This window comes from Rattus norvegicus, chromosome 11 (assembly GCF_021556685.1).
Source record: "Rattus norvegicus strain SHRSP/BbbUtx chromosome 11, alternate assembly SHRSP_T2T, whole genome shotgun sequence".
Classification (NCBI taxonomy): Eukaryota; Metazoa; Chordata; class Mammalia; order Rodentia; family Muridae; genus Rattus; species Rattus norvegicus.
The window spans coordinates 22,153,087-22,174,028 of record NC_141544.1 but is presented as its reverse complement, the minus strand read 5'-3'; the positions used below and the strand labels follow the sequence as shown (position 1 = coordinate 22,174,028).

Here is a 20,942-nt window from a genome sequence, read left to right as displayed (position 1 = left end):
TACCCCTTTGAAAATCCTGGGTGACTGGGGCTTATGGCCAGGAAACTGGGAAAGAGTATAACATTTGAAATGTAAATAAGAAATACCTAGTTAAGAGAGAGAGAGAGAGAGAGAGAGAGAGAGAGAGAGAGAGAGAGAGAAAGGAAGAAGAAGATGAAGAAGAAGAAGAAGAAGAAGAAGAAGAAGAAGAAGAAGAAGAAGAAGAAGAAGAAGAAGAAGAGAAAGAAAATCCTGCTATTCTGCAGCCATTCCTACTTCCTGGATGAATGACCCTGTGGCAAATAAAACAACCAGAGCTTCCAGGGACTAAGCCACTACCTAAAGACTATACATGGACTGACCCTGGACTCTGACCTCATAGGTAGCAATGAATATCCTAGTAAGATCACCAGTGGAAGGGGAAGCCCTGGGTCCTGCTAAGACTGAACCCCCAGTGAACGTGATTGTTGGGGGGAAGGGTGGCAATGGGGGGAGGATGGGGAGAGGAACAACCATATAGAAGGGGAGGGGGAGGGGTTAGGGGGATGTTGGCCTGGAAACCGGAAAAGGGAATAACAATTGAAATGTAAATAAGAAATACCCAATTTAATAAAAATGGAGAAAAAAAAAAAAGCCACCAAGGGCAGGCCTGTGTCTGCTTCTCCATCGGGGTATGGGACCTGTTGCAAATCAGGCTAGAGTGGATAGAGTGAAGGGAAAGAAGCTTAGCCTAGCCAGGTATGGGGGTGCAGGCAGGATCTTGGTTTGTGGGGAAGGTGAGGGCAACACACGCGCGCGCGCACACACACATACACACACAGAGAGAGAGAGAGAGAGAGAGAGAGAGAGAGAGAGAGAGAGAGAGAGAGAGAGAGAGAGAGAGAGAGCTGGAAACAGCTTTGGAGGGCTGCTTCTGTTTATTGGAGGGGAACAAAAGCTATTTAAACCCTTGGGGTGTGAGCAGGGACTACCAGGATGAGTGTAGACCAGGCCAGAGTGCTAGGGCTATTCATTTGCATGAGGAGAAATTCCAGGTACTCCTGGACACGGACCTCATAACGGGAGAGGAAGTTTAACCTGGCTACCAGCTACTTCCTCCTCTGTGGAGGCAAAGGTGGGGAGCATAGAGCTATGGCAGCCAGGAAGTGCAAGACCAGGGCAGGGTGGGGGAGATGGGGGTGGGGGCTGTAGAGTGTGGGGAGCAGTTCCACTCCTGATGATCTCAGGTTCGTATTTCCAGGGTTTGCTCATAACCCGACTCCACTCTTGCTCTAAAGCCACTTCTCCTGGTCCTGTGGATTCCTGGCCCCACAATTAACCTTGATAAAAGTCACATAACCAGAAGCAACAGCCACCGGCTCAGCCAGGGTGGCTCCATGGCCTCTATTCCAGGAGGAATATTGTGGGAAGATGATGTTTGACTCAGGAGAAGCCAGCAAGTTTGGTCATAATGGCTGGAAATAGATTACAGTTGCTGTCTACTTTTATATATTTTAATTGGTGAAAATAATTAGCCTTTGTCTGAATGAGTAATCTCTGCCCTATTAGCATGTTTTGTTATCTACAAGTATAATAAATCATAACAGTGAATGTGAAGTTACTATTTCTGTGTCCTAAAATCAAATCATAACATTTAATTATTTTTAAGTTCATGACATTATTTTGAAAGTGTAATTAGTTACAGTTTTTTTTAACTCTTATTCTAATACTATACTTTTTAGTCAGTTATGTAAGTGTTGTCCTCTTGGGTTGTATCAAAGGCTTAACTTCAAATGCAGCATCATGGCCAGTTTGTTAGTTCTCTGTTCTCTATACATTCGTGTTGATGAGAAAAAGTCATTGTGAATTCTCTGTCCTATGTTCAAATACTTAAGCCTCGTATATAAATCCTGTTTAGAAGAAGGGGGGGGGGGGGATAGGAGGTTTATGGACAGGAAACCGGGAAAGGGAATAACATTTGAAATTTAAATAAAGAAATATCCAATAAAAAGGCAAACAAACAAACAAAAAACAAAAAGCAAACAAACAAAACCACTTACCACCCTTGCAGAGGGCCTAGGTTCAGTTTGCAGAACTCACAATCATTTGTGACTCCAGTTCTAGGGGATCTGACCTCGCCTTCTGATCTCTACAGGGACGAGGCTTGCACATGGTGTATATACAGGTATGCAAGCAAGCAAACAAAGGAAATCCCGTTTTCAGTGCTATCGTTTAAGAGAGCTGGAGCTAGATGCTAGATGCTGGATAATTTAGCTCTACTTTGAAAACCATAATCTGTGTGCAAACTCCACCGGCCTATGCCAGAAGCACAAATGACCATGTAGTAAGTAGAAGAACTATGCAGTTTATAGATCCATTAACAATCTAATTTTGTGTAAACCAAACCTTCTTGCAGTTTTGGGAGCTTAGCGCATAAAGTAATAACTGACATTGGCTTCCTTCTGTACACTGATATACACAAGGTTCTGCTACTATAGAAACTTGGGTACTTTCATTTATTGCTAACCATAGTGGTCAGCAAAACGGTCTAGCTCTTTAAATAAGCTGTCTTCTTTCTGAATGAAAACACACAGAGAATACATTTTAATTGTTTTTAGCTATTCTTTTCTACAGATAACGATTCATCAACTTGTTGATTGTTATTTGAGAACTTGTTTACTCTGTTCCTGTTTCTGTACGTGCCAGTGCATTCACCTCTTGAAATATATTCTCCCATGAGAGATATCAATAACTATTCCAAGTAAAACCTTGAAAAATTACTTGAATTACTATGAGAAAAATTTTACCATACTGATGATTTTTGGCAACAGCCAACAACACCCTTGTGATAATTAGTGACAGTGTTCAAGCAGTGTCTCTCTCTACCTGAGCACAATAGGTATGTTAAGACATACAGTGTGATTTTGCCACATAAAGTTTATTTCTGTTTTAAAATTTTATTTGTGCTTTACCACTGCAAATCATCGCTATGTATTGCAGAAATTGGAGGTCAACTTTAAAGTTAAAGTCTTTTCAGCATGGTGAAATGAATATAAACTTTAAGGGAAATGTCAATTTTATTCTGGGCAATCACACTAAAAAATGAAATCAAGAATAGCACATTTTGAAAATTGAAAAGGAAAATAGAAAAATATATTCTTTTCTTTAGTATATTGACTTTTCTATGATCCTGAAGAGCTTATTATATGTTAAATATTTTCCTTTCTTTCTTTTCTTTTTTCATGAAAATAACATCCTTGCATTCCAACAGCTGATGGTCAATTTAGTTTTTAGAACCAGTTGTTTCATTTCTGGGTCTTCTCTTTACACACAGGCAAGAAGCGATCTTCAGTGGAACCGAATGCCATTAGTCGTTGTATAGACAAGTTGGTGTGAGAGCACAAAATATGATTTAGACAGACAAGCCTTATGTAAGAACAGTTAAATGGATGAAAAGGGACTCAATTAGGCAGTGAGTTAATGGGAAAAAAATCCTCAACAGCCCTTGATTTCATGGGCATTTTATTGTTTTGTGGGATAATTATTTAAAACACAACGTATGTAGCTTGGCTTTTGGAAAAGCAGAGAACTGTGTGTTGCTTGGCAGAACTGAACAGAGAGCAACGAACTTGGCAAAGGGCCGTACGAGGACCGCTTGCACCTAGAGGTCTTCCAGCTTTTGCTCACCGTCTTTCCTCAGCACATTTTTTTTTAATTTGTCAGCACCTTCTTAAATGAAGCCTTCCATTTAAGGCTACGGTGCGTCCTCCATTTGAAAAGTTGCAGATTTACAGTGTGTTCAGTTAGCCGGGGAGAAAACAGATGAGGCCGACAGGAGAGCAGAAGAGAAACGAAAGGTTGTGTAACACTGTTGGAGAATTCCAGAATAGAGTCCGGGTTCCCAGGTCTTCACTCAGGCCCTTATGAGCCAGAGTAGAGAATTCATTTAAACCTGTGGAGGTCCAAATTCAGCTCCTTAAAAAAATGCTAGAAAGACGGCTGGTTTTATGGGATCACTGTGTGAAGGCTTAAGCACGCGCGAGACATGGGTGGAGTTAGTAGTAAGAGATGGTGCTTAGGTATCGGTGTGTATCTAAAATAAAATGCTTCAAAAGATTAGAGGTAAACTGATGGGTCATGACTGCTAAGGACAGAGTCATTTTGGTTAGGTGTGTGTTTAGTAGGTTGATTATGCTTCTATGAATTTATGCGTGGCACTAATTAGATGAGAGAGACAAAGAGTGAGGGGAAGAGGGGAGGGAGGAAGGGGAGAGATACAGTCAGACAGCCAGAGAGCCAGAGAGACTGACAGAACCATCAATTTTCAAGGGGGCGGGGGTTCGGAGTGCCAAGAATTGGAGATGTGTGTGGTGTGTGTGAATTTGATTGGAAAACACTGTAATGGGTGAAATTCTCAACGAGCAAATAAAGATAAAATATAAAATAATAATGAAAATAATATTAAAGCTCCTGAGGTAGGTAAGATGGCTTAGTTAATAAAAATGCTTGCTTCTAAGCCTAATAATGGGAGTTCAATCCCCATGACCCACATTTTGGAAGAAGAGAACTCTTGCAAATTGTCCTCTGATTTCCATTTGCAACATTTGCACACATATGCACATCGTGTGCGCGTGCTCATGCACACACACACACACACACACACACACACACACTTACATACACACCCAAATTAAAGACAATCACATCACAGTTGCTAGAGTGTTCAAGCCATGATCTATGGGTCACTTGTACCCTAGTATAGCCATGAATGCTCCCAAGGAAAACAAACTTTGGAGATTTCATTTATGGGTTTTCTTTCCCTCTTGGTACCTACACTCATCAAGCATGAACCTTGCATATGGCAGTCACATGTATCATGCAAGAAGGTTGCAAGAAGTCCTTATTTACCTGTGGCAGAAATTCGTCCTTACAGTGATGCCATCAAGGAGAGCTATGTCGCTCTTTGTAGATATTCTTGATACCTGAATGATGTAAGTAAGGTATTATAGCTACTGACACAGCATCGAAAGACAGCAACCTTTTGAAAGGTACACTATTTAGGGGGATATAACCAGTATTTAAAGTAATTGAAATAGATTAAAATAGTAGAAAATCTTGGGATAATTGGTGTGTTAGAAACTTAATTGGATGAAACTAGACTTGGAGAGAGTGAGGTGATTTGCCAAGTAGCAATAGTTAAGACAGACAGGTATCTTAATAGGCATGTAGGTATGGTTCTGTAATCTCAGCACTTAGGAGGCTGGGGAAAGAGGATATTGAGTTTAAATTCAGGCTTGGCAACATAGTGAGACTCTGTATCATAGAGCAAACACACAAACAAACAAACACAAAGGAAACATAGACTAGGGAAGATAGATTCAAGGAAATTCCAATAGCAGTTTTATACTTAAGGTTCTAGAACTGTTTGACATGAATACACTTAGTCTGTTAGGAAAAAGACTACACTACCAGATTTTATTGAAGGGAATGAGGAATGAGCTGACATCTTTCCCCTCCCTCTATTTAAAAACACTTGCAAATAATTGAAACAAAAATATTATACCAATATAGGATGACACCTAACTGATTAATGTTCTCTAGACTTAGCTGCTGGTAGTATTTTAGGAAGTTGAATATTTCTAAACTGGCATTTGCCTGCTTCTTGATTTCTGTTCTTGTTGTTCAACGAATATTTATAAAAGTACTTTTTTTTTGAGCTAAGTACCGAACCCAGGACTCTACCACTGACCTAAATCCCCAACCCCTTTATAAAATTCTTAACAGTCTCCATTATTAGAGAGGGTGCTTGAGTTATAAGGAAAACATGAAACACAAGATCCCTTGTCTCTTGGAATCAACTTTTACTTGGGGTAGAGGGATTAATTAAGAAGTTTAAAGAGCCGGACGGAATCAGACTATAATAAGGGTTGTGTAAGAAAGCATCGGGAGCTTGTTAAAAATGACAGGTGGTCTAATGTAGGGAGTGGTGATGCCGAGAAACCGATGTTTAGTTGAGTTTGCTTGAACATAAGTACGAACTTTGAATCTTCACACCTGACACTTTATAACCTGTTTCTTATGCCTCAGACTTCACATAACACTTAGAACTCAATCTTAGTTTTTCTGCACAAGAGGTACAATTTATCCATGGTTTTCACCTTTCGTCCTTATTATTTCCTTTCCAGTTTCTGCAGACACAGTCTGAGCCCCCCCTTCTCAATGAAATAAGTTACAGACAGAGCGGGACTTAGTTTACTTGCCTTTATTTTAAAAATAAGTCTGAAAATGAATGAAAGAAAGAAGACAAGAAGTGAGTCTGCAAACTAGCCTTCTAAACGTAACATCAAAATAATCAAATAGTTAAATAGGCTTTATATTCAAAGAAAAAAATACTAATTAATCTTCCCCTGTCCTCCTATAGGGAAGTCAGCCAGAGAAAAAAGCAACCAATTCCTCTGGAGAGAGGAGCAGATCTATTTGGAGGGGTGTCCTTGCTGAAGGCAATGCTCACTGGCAAGAAAATCCTGGGACTGATTCCATGATTCCACTTAGGTGTACCAGCTCTTAAGGGCTAAAAATGAAAGCTTTGTTAGCAGAGAGAAACACAAACAACTAAGATGAGAGAGAGAGAGAGAGAGAGAGAGAGAGAGAGAGAGAGAGAGAGAGAGGGGGGGGGGGGGGGGGGGGGGGGAGAGAGAGAGAGAGAGAGAGAGAGAGAGAGAGAGAGAGAGAGAGAGAGAGAGAGAGAGAGAGAGACTGGCTAATGGAACCATACCACACCGAGACAGTTTTCTGTCAGTGGGTTTATGGTTTGGCCCTGGATATAACTGGAGAGACTGTTTTCCTTTGAGCTCAGAGCTGGTGAGATGTAACAGACAAACAGTGTCTGAGCTGCAGGAACCCCCATTTGCTGATAAGGAAAGGATGTACTATTTGTGTTAGAAGCAAATGTCTTCCTGGAATTCACACACTATGCACTGTGCTGACTGCCTCTCCTTCATAAGATACCTCGTCCTTATGTCACCTGAGGAAACAGCACGTTTAAAGAAATTCTGCACATGAGAAGCAAAAATAGAAAGCAAAAAGCTGGTGTTCTCTTCTGCTCACGCCCACAACACCGTATGTCTCTCTGGTTGCTGGAATGAATGTCTAAAGCTGTGTCCTTATGAATGCTTCTCTTCAGATCATAAACCTTTTAAGGATCCTCTTTATCTTAGTGTTAGTTAGTGTCCAACCTTACCTCAGAGAAAACATTGGATCTACGGAAAAATGGGGAATGACTTGTTAATGTTATTTAAAATTCACATATCCATTCCTCTTGGGCTTTTTTTCTCTCCCTTTCAAACAAAATTATCATTGTGCCTGCCAGTGACTTTTTCTGGGTCTGGTGACAATACTCACCTATTAGTAGCTTTGACCAAGGTTGGTCATTCTCTCCAGATGAAAACATTCTGTTTGCATGTTATTACTACAGCATATACTTGTTTCTCCCCAAATATCTCTCTCTCTCTCTCTCTCTCTCTCTCTCTCTCTCACACACACACACACACACACACACACACACTTCTTAAAATACAAATATAAGCACTTACAAGCTCAGTCTGTATAACATTATAGTATTTATATGATATCAGGTTGTCCTTGATGATCAGAGAACGTGGTATATCAATATAGTTTTATTTGTAGTTTCTTATTGCCTAAGGATGCTGAACTTTTTTCCCCAAATATTTATTGTTTATTTGTATTTTCTTCTTTGAGAACTGTATTCAGTTTATTATCCTAGTTATTAATCAAATGATTTGCTTTTTGGGATTTAATTTTTATGTCTTTATAGCATGTGGATAAAAATGTCCAATCAGGTGTATAGTTGACAATATATGTCTCTCCTTCTATAGGAAAACTCTTCACTCTGGTAATTATTCTCTTTGTTCTGCATAAGCTTTTCAATTTCATATATGTCTCTATGCCATTTCTTAGGATTATTATCTATGATGCTGGAGTCCTTTCCACAAAGTCCCAAGTTATTCTTTTTTTTTTTTTTTTATTAACTTGAGTATTTCTTATATACATTTCGAGTGTTATTCCCTTTCCCGGTTTCCGGGCAAACATCCCCCTTCCCCCTCCCCTTCCTTATGGGTGTTCCCCTCTCAACCCTCCCACCATTGCCGCCCTCCCCCCATAGACTAGTTCACTGGGGGTTCAGTCTTAGCAGGACCCAGGGCTTCCCCTTCCACTGGTGCTCTTACTAGGATATTCATTGCTACCTATGGGGTCAGAGTCCAGGGTCAGTCCATGTATAGTCTTTAGGTAGTGGCTTAGTCCCTGGAAGCTCTGGTTGCTTGGCATTGTTGTACTTTTGGGGTCTCGAGCCCCTTCAAGCTCTTCCAGTTCTTTCTCTGATTCCTTCAATAGGGGACCTATTCTCAGTTCAGTGGTTTGCTGCTGGCATTCGCCTCTGTATTTGCTGTATTCTGGCTGTGTCTCTCAGGAGCGATCTACATCCGGCTCCTGTCGGTCTGCACTTCTTTGCTTCATCCATCTAGTCCAATTGGGTGGCTGTATATGTATGGGCCAAATGTGGGACAGGCTCTGAATGGGTGTTCCTTCAGTCTCTGTTTTAATCTTTGCCTCTCCCTTCCCTGCCAAGGGTATTCTTTTTCCTCATTTAAAGAAGGAGTGAAGCATTCACATTTTGATCATCCGTCTTGAGTTTCATTTGTTCTAGGCATCTAGGGTAATTCAAGCATTTGGGCTAATAGCCACTTATCAATGAGTGCATACCATGTATGTCTTTCTGTGATTGGGTTAGTTCACTCAGGATGATATTTTCCAGTTCCAACCATTTGCCTACGAATTTCATAAACTCGTTGTTTTTGATAGCTGAGTAGTATTCCATTGTGTAGATGTACCACATTTTCTGTATCCATTCCTCTGTTGAAGGGCATCTGGGTTCTTTCCATTTTCTGGCTATTATAAATAAGGCTGCGATGAACATAGTGGAGCACGTGTCTCTTTTATATGTTGAGGCATCTTTTGGGTATATGCCCAAGAGAGGTATAGCTGGATCCTCAGGCAGTTCAATGTCCAATTTTCTGAGGAACCTCCAGACTGATTTCCAGAATGGTTTTACCAGTCTGCAATCCCACCAACAATGGAGGAGTGTTCCTCTTTCTCCACAACCTCGCCAGCATCTGCTGTCACCTGAGTTTTTGATCTTAGCCATTCTCACTGGTGTGAGGTGAAATCTCAGGGTTGTTTTGATTTGCATTTCCCTTATGACTAAAGATGTTGAACATTTCTTTAGGTGTTTCTCAGCCATTCGGCATTCCTCAGCTGTGAATTCTTTGTTTAGCTCTGAACCCCATTTTTTAATAGGGTTATTTGTTTCCCTGCGGTCTAACTTCTTGAGTTCTTTGTATATTTTGGATATAAGGCCTCTATCTGTTGTAGGGTTGGTAAAGATCTTTTCCCAATCTGTTGGTTGCCGTTTTGTCCTAACCACAGTGTCCTTTGCCTTACAGAAGCTTTGCAGTTTTATGAGATCCCATTTGTCAATTCTTGATCTTAGAGCATAAGCCATTGGTGTTTTGTTCAGGAAATTTTTTCCAGTGCCCATGTGTTCCAGATGCTTCCCTAGTTTTTCTTCTATTAGTTTGAGTGTGTCTGGTTTGATGTGGAGGTCCTTGATCCACTTCGACTTAAGCTTTGTACAGGGTGATAAGCATGGATCGATCTGCATTCTTCTACATGTTGCCCTCCAGTTGAACCAGCACCATTTGCTGAAAATGCTATCTTTTTTCCATTGGATGGTTTTGGCTCCTTTGTCAAAAATCAAGTGACCATAGGTGTGTGGGTTCATTTCTGGGTCTTCAATTCTATTCCATTGGTCTATCTGTCTGTCTCTGTACCAATACCATGCAGTTTTTATCACTATTGCTCTGTAATACTGCTTGAGTTCAGGGATAGTGATTCCCCCTGAAGTCCTTTTATTGTTGAGGATAGCTTTAGCTATCCTGGGTTTTTTGTTATTCCAGATGAATTTGCAAATTGTTCTGTCTAACTCTTTGAAGAATTGGATTGGTATTTTGATGGGGATTGCATTGAATCTGTAGATTGCTTTTGGTAAAATGGCCATTTTTACTATATTAATCCTGCCAATCCATGAGCATGGGAGATCTTTCCATCTTCTGAGGTCTTCTTCAATTTCTTTCTTCAGTGTCTTGAAGTTCTTATTGTACAGATCTTTTACTTGCTTGGTTAAAGTCACACCGAGGTACTTTATATTATTTGGGTCTATTATGAAGGGTGTCGTTTCCCTAATTTCTTTCTCGGCTTGTTTCTCTTTTGTATAGAGGAAGGCAACTGATTTATTTGAGTTAATTTTATACCCAGCCACTTTGCTGAAGTTGTTTATCAGCTTTAGTAGTTCTCTGGTGGAAATTTTGGGATCACTTAAATATACTATCATATCATCTGCAAATAGTGATATTTTGACCTCTTCTTTTCCGATCTGTATCCCTTTGATCTCCTTTTGTTGTCTGATTGCTCTGGCTAGAACTTCAAGAACTATATTGAATAAGTAGGGAGAGAGTGGGCAGCCTTGTCTAGTCCCTGATTTTAGTGGGATTGCTTCAAGTTTCTCTCCATTTAGTTTAATGTTAGCAACTGGTTTGCTGTATATGGCTTTTACTATGTTTAGGTATGGGCCTTGAATTCCTATTCTTTCCAGGACTTTTATCATGAAGGGGTGTTGAATTTTGTCAAATGCTTTCTCAGCATCTAATGAAATGATCATGTGGTTCTGTTCTTTCAGTTTGTTTATATAATGGATCACGTTGATGGTTTTCCGTATATTAAACCATCCCTGCATGCCTGGGATGAAGCCTACTTGATCATGGTGGATGATTGTTTTGATGTGCTCTTGAATTCGGTTTGCCAGAATTTTATTGAGTATTTTTGCGTCGATATTCATAAGGGAAATTGGTCTGAAGTTCTCTTTCTTTGTTGTGTCTTTGTGTGGTTTAGGTATAAGAGTAATTGTAGATTCGTAGAAGGAATTCGGTAGGGCTCCATCTGTTTCAATTTTGTGGAATAGTTTGGATAATATTGGTATGAGGTCTTCTATGAAGGTTTGATAGAATTCTGCACTAAACCCATCTGGACCTGGGCTCTTTTTGGTTGGGAGACCTTTAATGACTGCTTCTATTTCCTTAGGAGTTATGGGGTTGTTTAACTGGTTTATCTGTTCCTGATTTAACTTTGATACCTGGTATCTGTCTAGGAAATTGTCCATTTCCTGAAGATTTTCAAATTTTGTTGAATATAGGTTTTTATAGTAAGATCTGACGATTTTTTGAATTTCCTCTGAATCTGTAGTTATGTCTCCCTTTTCATTTCTGATTTTGTTAATTTGGACGCACTCTCTGTGTCCTCTCGTTAGTCTGGCTAAGGGTTTATCTATCTTGTTGATTTTCTCAAAGAACCAACTTTTGGTCCTGTTGATTCTTTCTATGGTCCTTTTTGTTTCTACTTGGTTGATTTCAGCTCTGAGTTTGATTATTTCCTGCCTTCTACTCCTCCTGGGTGTATTTGCTTCTTTTTGTTCTAGAGCTTTTAGGTGTGCTGTCAAGCTGCTGACATATGCTCTTTCCTGTTTCTTTCTGCAGGCACTCAGCGCTATGAGTTTTCCTCTTAGCACAGCTTTCATTGTGTCCCATAAGTTTGAGTATGTTGTATCTTCATTTTCATTAAATTCTAAAAAGTTTTTAATTTCTTTCTTTATTTCTTCCTTGACCAGGTTATCATTGAGTAGAGCATTGTTCAATTTCCACGTATATGTGGGCATTCTTCCCTTATTGTTATTGAAGACCAGTTTTAGGCCGTGGTGGTCCGATAGCACGCATGGGATTATTTCTATCTTTCTGTACCTGTTGAGGCCCGTTTTTTGACCAATTATATGGTCAATTTTGGAGAAAGTACCATGAGGAGCTGAGAAGAAGGTATATCCTTTTGCTTTAGGATAGAATGTTCTATAAATATCCGTTAAGTCCATTTGGCTCATGACTTCTCTTAGTCTGTCGACATCACTGTTTAATTTCTGTTTCCATGATCTGTCCATTGATGAGAGTGGGGTGTTGAAATCTCCCACTATTATTGTGTGAGGTGCAATGTGTGTTTTGAGCTTTAGTAAGGTTTCTTTTACGTATGTAGGTGCCCTTGTATTTGGGGCATAGATATTTAGGATTGAGAGTTCATCTTGGTGGATTTTTCCTTTGATGAATATGAAGTGTCCTTCCTTATCTTTTTTGATGACTTTTAGTTGGAAATTGATTTTATTTGATATTAGAATGGCTACTCCAGCTTGCTTCTTCTGACCATTTGCTTGGAAAGTTGTTTTCCAGCCTTTCACTCTGAGGTAGTGTCTGTCTTTGTCTCTGAGGTGTGTTTCCTGTAGGCAGCAGAATGCAGGGTCCTCGTTGCGTATCCAGTTTGTTAATCTATGTCTTTTTATTGGGGAGTTGAGGCCATTGATATTGAGAGATATTAAGGAATAGTGATTATTGTTTCCCTTTATATTCATATTTGGATGTGAGGTTATGTTTGTGTGCTTTCATTCTCTTTGTTTTGTTGCCAAGACGATTAGTTTCTTGCTTCTTCTAGGGTATAGCTTGCCTCCTTATGTTGGGCTTTACCATTTATTATCCTTTGTAGTGCTGGATTTGTAGAAAGATATTGTGTAAATTTGGTTTTGTCATGGAATATCTTGGTTTCTCCATCAATGTTAATTGAGAGTTTTGCTGGATACAGTAACCTGGGCTGGCATTTGTGTTCTCTTAGGGTCTGTATGACATCAGTCCAGGATCTTCTGGCCTTCATAGTTTCTGGCGAGAAGTCTGGTGTGATTCTGATAGGTCTCCCTTTATATGTTACTTGACCTTTTTCCCTTACTGCTTTTAATATTCTTTCTTTATTTTGTGCGTTTGGTGTTTTGACAATTATGTGACGGGAGGTGTTTCTTTTCTGGTCCAATCTATTTGGAGTTCTGTAGGCTTCTTGTATGCCTATGGGTATCTCTTTTTTTAGGTTAGGGAAGTTTTCTTCTATGATTTTGTTGAAGATATTTACTGGTCCTTTGAGCTGGGAGTCTTCACTCTCTTCTATACCTATTATCCTTAGGTTTGATCTTCTCATTGAGTCCTGGATTTCCTGTATGTTTTGGACCAGTAGCTTTTTCCGCTTTACATTATCTTTGACAGTTGAGTCAATGATTTCTATGGAATCTTCTGCTCCTGAGATTCTCTCTTCCATCTCTTGTATTCTGTTGGTGAAGCTTGTATCTACAGCTCCTTGTCTCTTCTTTTGGTTTTCTATATCCAGGATTGTTTCCATGTGTTCTTTCTTGATTGCTTCTATTTCCATTTTTAATTCCTTCATCTGTTTGATTGTGTTTTCCTGGAATTCTTTCAGGGATTTTTGCCATTCCTCTCTGTAGGCCTCTACTTGTTTATTAATGATTTCCTGTGTTTCCCTAAGTGTGTTCATGTCTTTCTTGAAGTCCTCCAGCATCATGATCAAATATGATTTTGAAACTAGATCTTGCTTTTCTGGTGTGTTTGGATATTCCATGTTTGTTTTGGCGGGAGAATTGGGCTCCGATGATGGCATGCAGTCTTGGTTTCTGTTGCTTGGGTTCCTGCGCTTGCCTCTCGCCATCAGATTATCTCTAGTGTTACTTTGTTCTGCTATTTCTGACAGTGGCTAGACTGACCTATAAGCCTGTGTGTCAGGAGTGCTGTAGACCTGTTTTCCTCTCTTTCAGTCAGTTATGGGGACAGTGTGTTCTGCTTTCCGGCGTGTAGTTTTTCCTCTCTACAGGTCTTCAGCTGTTCCTGTGGGCCTGTGTCTTGAGTTCACCAGGCAGCTTTCTTGCAGCAGAAAATTTGGTCTTACCTGTGGTCCCGAGGCTCAGGTTCGCTCGTGGGGTGCTGCCCAGGGGCTCTCTGCAGCGGCAGCAACCAGGGAGACCTGTGCCGCCCCTTCTGGGAGCTTCAGTGCACCAGGGTTCCAGATGGTCTTTGGCTTTTTCCTCTGGCGTCCGAGATGTGTGTGCAGGGAGCAGTCTCTTCTGGTTTCCCAGGCTTGTCTGCCTCTCTGAAGGTTTAGCTCTCCCTCCCACGGGATTTGGGTGCAGAGAACTGTTTATCCGGTCTGTTTCTTTCAGGTTCCGGCGGTGTCTCAGGCGCAGAAGTCCTGCCGCTCCTGGGCCCTCCCCCACGGGAGCCCAGAGGCCTTATACAGTTTCCTCTTGGGCCAGGGATGTGGGCAGGGGTGAGCAGTGTTGGTGGTCTCTTACGCTCTGCAGCCTCAGGAGTGCCCACCTGACCAGGCGGTTGGGTCTCTCTCTCACCGGGTCTGGGAGCAGAGAGCTGCTGCGGGCCGGGATCCGCGGGTGTGGGACTTCCGGTAAACACAGACCGTGCCTCCTAGAGAAATTCTGCTTCCGTGTCCCAAGCTCACCAGGCAGCTTTCTTGCAGCAGAAAATTTGGTCTTACCTGTGGTCCCGAGGCTCAGGTTCGCTCGTGGGGTGCTGCCCAGGGGCTCTCTGCAGCGGCAGCAACCAGGGAGACCTGTGCCGCCCCTTCCGGGAGCTTCAGTGCACCAGGGTTCCAGATGGTCTTTGGCTTTTTCCTCTGGCGTCCGAGATGTGTGTGCAGGGAGCAGTCTCTTCTGGTTTCCCAGGCTTGTCTGCCTCTCTCCCAAGTTATTCTTAATCATAATTTTTTGTTGTTTTGAGACAGGGTCTCATGTAATTCAGGCTGGTCTTGAACTTATCATGTTCTTCCTACACTTTCTGGGTGTTGGAATCACAGGCTTGCACTATCATTCCTGGTCTATTCATGCAACTTGAAGTACTTTGACTCTGCTCTTCTGTAAAAGTTTTTACATGTTTACTTGTAAAATTATTGCTATTTTCTCTATTGGAACTCAAATATATATATTAGACAGTCTACTAATCTTTTAAATTTGTCTCTTTAGTAAGTGGTATTGGGGAAATTGGATAACCCCAGGAGGAATAATGAAACTAGATTCCTATCTCTCATATTGTAAAACAATCATCTCAAAATGGATTAAAGACATGAGGTCTTAGACCTGACACTCTGAATGATTAAAGGAAAGTAGAGAGGGAGAAAATGATGGAAGGCGGCAGAGGCGAGTGGATCTCTGAGTTTGAGGCCAGTTGCTGTACAGAGTGAGTTACAGAGTAACCAGGACAGTGGACAGTGAGGGCTACACAGAGGAAACCCTGCACCCAAACACAAAACAACAACAACAAAAAGGTTTCTGTTCAAAAACGAAAATTAAACAACAAAAGTGCAAAGTTCTAGCCTACAAATGAGCAATAGAAACAAACATGCCATGCTCACCCCCCCTCTCTTGTGTGCATGTGTAAGCGTGTGTGTGTGTGTGTGTGTGTGTGTGTGTGTGTGTGTGTGTATGCTTGTGTATGCTTGTGTATGTGTTATATATAGGGCAAGTATGCCCAAGAATGCATGGGGGCCAAAAGAGGACATCAAGTGGTTCCTTTTTTATCACCGCCCATCTAATTCAGCCTGGAGTTCACTTGTTTTGGTAACATGGCAACGTGTAAACCCTGGCACTGCTCTTGTTCATTCCCCTTCCCCAGCTGTAGGATGGTAAATTTGTAAATCTACCCAGCTTTTTATAGGCGTGCTGAAGCTAGATCTCATGCTTATGCAGTAGTGGCTTATCCAGCAGGCCACCTCCTCAGTGATAATGCAGACTTTGAGATGTACTGTAGAACTAGCCGGTAAGGAAAGAAAGAAAGAAAAGAAGCCCAGCTAAACATGCAAGCATAATTGCTATTATATGACATTGCTATTTCATTCCTGGAAGTGTGCGTTAAGGGATCAAGCCAGCACACAACCAAGATACTTACATAACTGTCTTCATTGCCAGGACTATCCATAAGGCAAGATGTAACCGGCCTAAAGGGCTCTCATCAGAAGAACAGTGAAAGAAAGTGTAGTTCATATTCACAGGAGAAGGTTATTCATCCATTAAAAAAAATGTTAGCTCCAGGAAAATAGATCAACGGATGACTATGTTATGAGAAATAAGTCAGTTTAACATTTTTGTCTTATATCTGGAAGTAAGCTCAACTAATATAAACTAGGAGGGGTGTTGTTGTAAAAATACAAAAATAAAAAAATGTAGTTGTCTTTTACCTCACTAGGTCCAGCACCATGGTGCCCCAAGATTATCTGCTAGATATCTTGGTAGAAACACATCCTAACACCATGGCGGCCCAGAGTCTCCTGCCACCACACACTTTTCTACACTCAAACTGTCACATAAAAGAACACACAACACAATAATCTTAGATCCAATTGATAAGCTATAATTGCCCACTTAAACATACAAAGCCCGGTACCAACCATTGAAAGAACCTAGCTCGAGTCTCAGGATGGTGCGCCCCAGGAAACACCGATCCCGGATGAGCCCCCAAATGAAAGACTTTCTAAAGTCGCGGGAAATCGCAGACCCCAGACACAGAGAGACCATTTTGGATGTAATAAGCAAAGGCGAGGTTTATTACGGAGATCTATTATGGACATCTCCGGGCCGACACGTATCCCTCGCAGGAGACAGAGGTGTCGACTGAGACTTCTAGAAGCAAGGGGTTTTTATAGGATGAGGAACAGGGGGATGGGGAGAGTCGGCACGGCTATAAGTGATTGGCTCATTCAACCATAGCAGTGAGATTACAGCACAGCAGAAGAGTACGTGCTGACTGGAGCGTTCAGGATGTTAGAAACCTGGGCTGGTTCCTGTATTCCTTTTCTTTATCTTTATGGCCTGTCAGTCCTGGCTGCAGGGCGGGCCCCGCCCTGCCTAGACGGTGTTTAGCACTGAGTCTGTGGATTTTTGAAACTTACTCTTTTAATTTTATATTTTTAAACCTTAAATCTGTATAATTTTCCTTTCACCATCTCTTAGGAACATTGATAACAACCTGTAAATACACAGAGCCAGATCTTTGAGTCAGCCTCCATTGTCCTGCCACAGCTTCTCTCTCTCCCTCCAGTCTCCCTCTTTTCCGTTCCGGTCTCCTCCTCTTCCTTCAAACTTCTCTCCCGTCCATCCTTCCTTCTCCTCCAATGGCAGGCCTCCTTCTATCCTGTACCTGCCCCTCACCTGTATTTTACAAATTCAATGGGGAGAAGGTTCTGGTGAAGTCACCTGATTCCTGAGTAGCTGCCCTTGGGGCAGTGGAATTAGCATCAAAATACAGATAACTCCAGGGCAGACCACAACAGAAGGGAACAACTATGGAGGGGAAATTTGAAAGAGGGAGAAGTAAGACAGAGTAAGCAAGCGAGGTATGACTCTGATCAAAGCACATCACTTGCATCTGTGTACATATCCAGTGGAACCCCTTTGTACAGTTAATGGACAGAAATCAAAATAGAAAAGTAAAAACACAGACGAATCACTAATTTGTGGACACTCTCCAGATATGCTCATGTAGTTTGTCTGTTATGAGGCTCAGGATAGACATGCTCCTATTTTAGAAATCCTTTCCTCGTTATTCAAGTAATAGGTAAGAACCACTGATACTCAATGCTGTGGGTCAGTAGATGGAATATAATATTGTAAAGTTTTAAAGACGTGTTTTAGAGACAACAGCATTTATGTTACCTGAAAACATGCCAGAAAAGCAAAACAGAACCATAATCTTTGGGAGGAGTCAATGATATCTATTTCATCAAAATATCGACTACATGCAGAAGCCTTGGAATTCTTAGCATCATGACTAGAGGTCTTAACCAAAGAGTCCACGTGGAGGGACCCAGGCCAGCTGCATAATTAGCAGAGGATGGCCTTGTCTGGCATCAGTGGGAGGGAAGGCCCTTGGTCCTGTGGAGGTTCGATGCCCCAGCGTAGGAGAATACTAAGGTGGTGAGGCAGGAGTGGGTGGGTGGGTGGGAGATAACCCTTATAGAAGCAATGGGGAGCGAAGAGGGGAAACTGGGAAGGAGGATAACATTGGAAATGTAAATAAATAAAGTAACCAATAAAAAGAAAGACTAAGGATGGTGTTGGCTTCTGGCTTAGATCTAAATGTTAACTGGTTCTTTGTATTTCTAACACCTAAATCAAACAGGTCAATATCTCTGATCCCCAGTTTCCTTAGCTGCTTAAATGAAAACAGAATCAGAATGTTATTTACTGTTCTGACAAATTATGGGAAGTTTTGTGTAAATCACAGAGCCCATGCCCGGTGTTCAGTGCACAGTAAATAATACCAAGAGGTCTGTGTTTCAGAAAGAATAATGAGGAGGGAGCTGAGTCTACAAATGAGCCCAGTTTTAACGACCTGGCAACAACAATTAGATGAGTAAGAGACGGTATCTGAGAATTGTCTGAGCGTATTATGTTTTGGGAGGTTTAGCAGCTCATATTGGAAAAGGAGAAAAATGGCCCCTTCATCGAATACTTTAAAAATTGCCTCCAGGAGTCCAATCGGAAATAATTCAATCTATTGCCAGACATGCAGTAGTGATGTAGAAAATACTAATATTTCTTACTTTTCTACTTCATTTAGAGGAAGGCAGCCTGGCTTAGCTTCACTGGTTTAACTCATCTTTGAATGTTTAAACAATGCCATCGGTTCTATAAACTACTAATGGAAGAGGAAGTGATCTGAACTTTGGGCTTAATGGTTTCCTTTTTTTCTTTTTTAAGTTAGATGTTAGTCTCTCTGGTAGAGATACAATCTAAAAGCAAATTAATGCAGCGATGAAGAAAATGACCTGTGTTCAGAGAATGGTATGATCCCGGTTTACCTGTGTATATCCTGTCAACATTGCTGAAGAATGTTATCTACTTTAAAGTACACTGCCTAATTTTATATTTCTATATAAATAACAAAATTGTACACCAATAAGGGATTTTTGGTATATTGGAAGGTATGCTAGGTAATGCCTGATGCATTACCACTGAAATTATCATATATCTGCGGGAGAGAATTGAATACAAGCCTAGTTCATTGGTTTATGTATTATATCCTATATAAAGCTTATGTGATATGTAATGCATGCACACACAGACAAACACACACATGCACACACACTTAGGGATGGTTAGATAGCACGAGAAACTGTCAGTGAAGATGGAATATTGGATGAAAACCATTTGCCAGGAAATATTGTGTATTTAGTTTTATGTCAACTGACAGAAACTAGAATCACCTGAAAGGAGGCAACATCAATTGAAAATATCTCCACTAAGGTCAGGCATAAGGAATGTTCTTAATTAGTGGTTGATGGTGGAAGGCCCAGCCTATTGTGGGTGAGACCATCTTGTGATTTCTTTCTAACCCTAACCCTAACCCTAACCCTAACCCTAACCCTAACCCTAACCCTAACCCTAACCCTAACCCAGACCACCTGTTTGATTTCTTTTTTTTTCTTTTCCTGTTGTATTTTGCTCAAGATATTTTTCCCCAAATTAGTTGAGAACCATGATGTTGAGACCTCAAAAACAGGGTGACTGAGCCCAGAGGGACAGGGAGGAAAGGACTGCAACTTGCTCCCAGGGACTGGGGAAATTTGAAAAATAAAAAGAAAATGAAAAAGAAGGTTGAATCCATCGGTCTTCTGTGCTAGTTTTCTTCCCCTTCATCCTCATCGTCATCTTCTTCACCTTTGTCCTCGTCTCCTTCTTCATCAATATTTTCCAACCCTCCTTCCTCTTCATCATAGTCATCATCATCCTCTTCCTCTCCTACTTCATTATCCATATCGGAAACCAAATAGTACTGCAAGGGATTTGGCCAAATATCATCTTTTATGACCTCTCCTAACTCGTCAACACCTGCGTCAGAATGGTCAGTAAACCAGGTAAAGAAGCTCTCTGGCTCTTCACGCTGCCTCTTCCTGCTGGCCTTATTCTGCATTTGACTTTTTCCATTTGATTTCTGTGGACTTCGAAGATGGGTCACCGCTCTCATTCAGATGAAATTCTTTGGAGAGAACTTTATTTTCAAAGTAAGGATTTTCATCAAAATAAAAATCTATTCTGTAACCTGATTTAATGTCTTCAAATTCGGTTACTTCAACTCTGGTCAAATAATGCACGGCCTCCTCATCTTCCTCCCCAAGCAGTGCAGACACTTGTGGATGGTTGACAAATGTTGTTACCCCAAAATTTGGGATTTTGGCGATCAATTCTGATCTCTTCTGAAAAAAAAATGGTTGGTGGAGTTTGTTATATTTTTGTTCTACTTTCAAAATTTCCTCACTGGCTTGTTCATTAAGTCTGTTTATTTCATTTTGTACTTCATCAATATGTTCAATTGCTTCTTGCTGTTCTTTTTCTCCCTTTGGCAGGTCGGGAGAGGCTGACTTGTCCTCCAGCTTTGGGACAGCAATGGGTCTGGGTTTCTTGGGCTGAGGCAGGACCGCAGATTGCTGCTTCTGGACCATGGTGCAAGGGAGGTGGCCAGGAGATGGAGGCCAGAGCCCTGATGTTCACAGCAGGAGGAAACTCGCAGGAACTCCCCTGTTTGATTTCTTGTCATTACTTTCTTTGATGATGAACAGTCATGTGTAAGTTTAAGCCTTTCATTCCCAAGTCTAATCCCTTTCATCCCCAAGTTGCTTTGGCCATATTTTATAACAGAAATTTTATCATTAACTAGGATACAAGGATACAGGATATATTTCACATGCATACTTACACATCTGCATGCTGTTGTATAGTATCCAAGAAAAAATATTAAAAATTTACACATCAGCCTCAAACTTGTCTGTTTCAATATTTCTCATGTACTCAGGATGAAATAGTTTACCTGTCACTGGACTTTTCTAAATAAGACTTTAATCGTGCTTGGTTTTTAGTTTTGTACTTTTTTCTTTTTGAGAAATGGTCTTATGTAGTCGAGGTGGGACTCAAATCA

The 20,942-nt window shown here is 41.0% G+C and overlaps 1 pseudogene; it reads right to left on the bottom strand.

Moving 5' to 3' along the window:
* Positions 1 to 19,646: 19,646 nt before the first annotated feature.
* Positions 19,647 to 20,533, bottom strand: Set-ps11 (Set nuclear proto-oncogene, pseudogene 11; annotated as a pseudogene).
* Between the last annotated feature and the right edge of the window lie 409 nt (positions 20,534 to 20,942).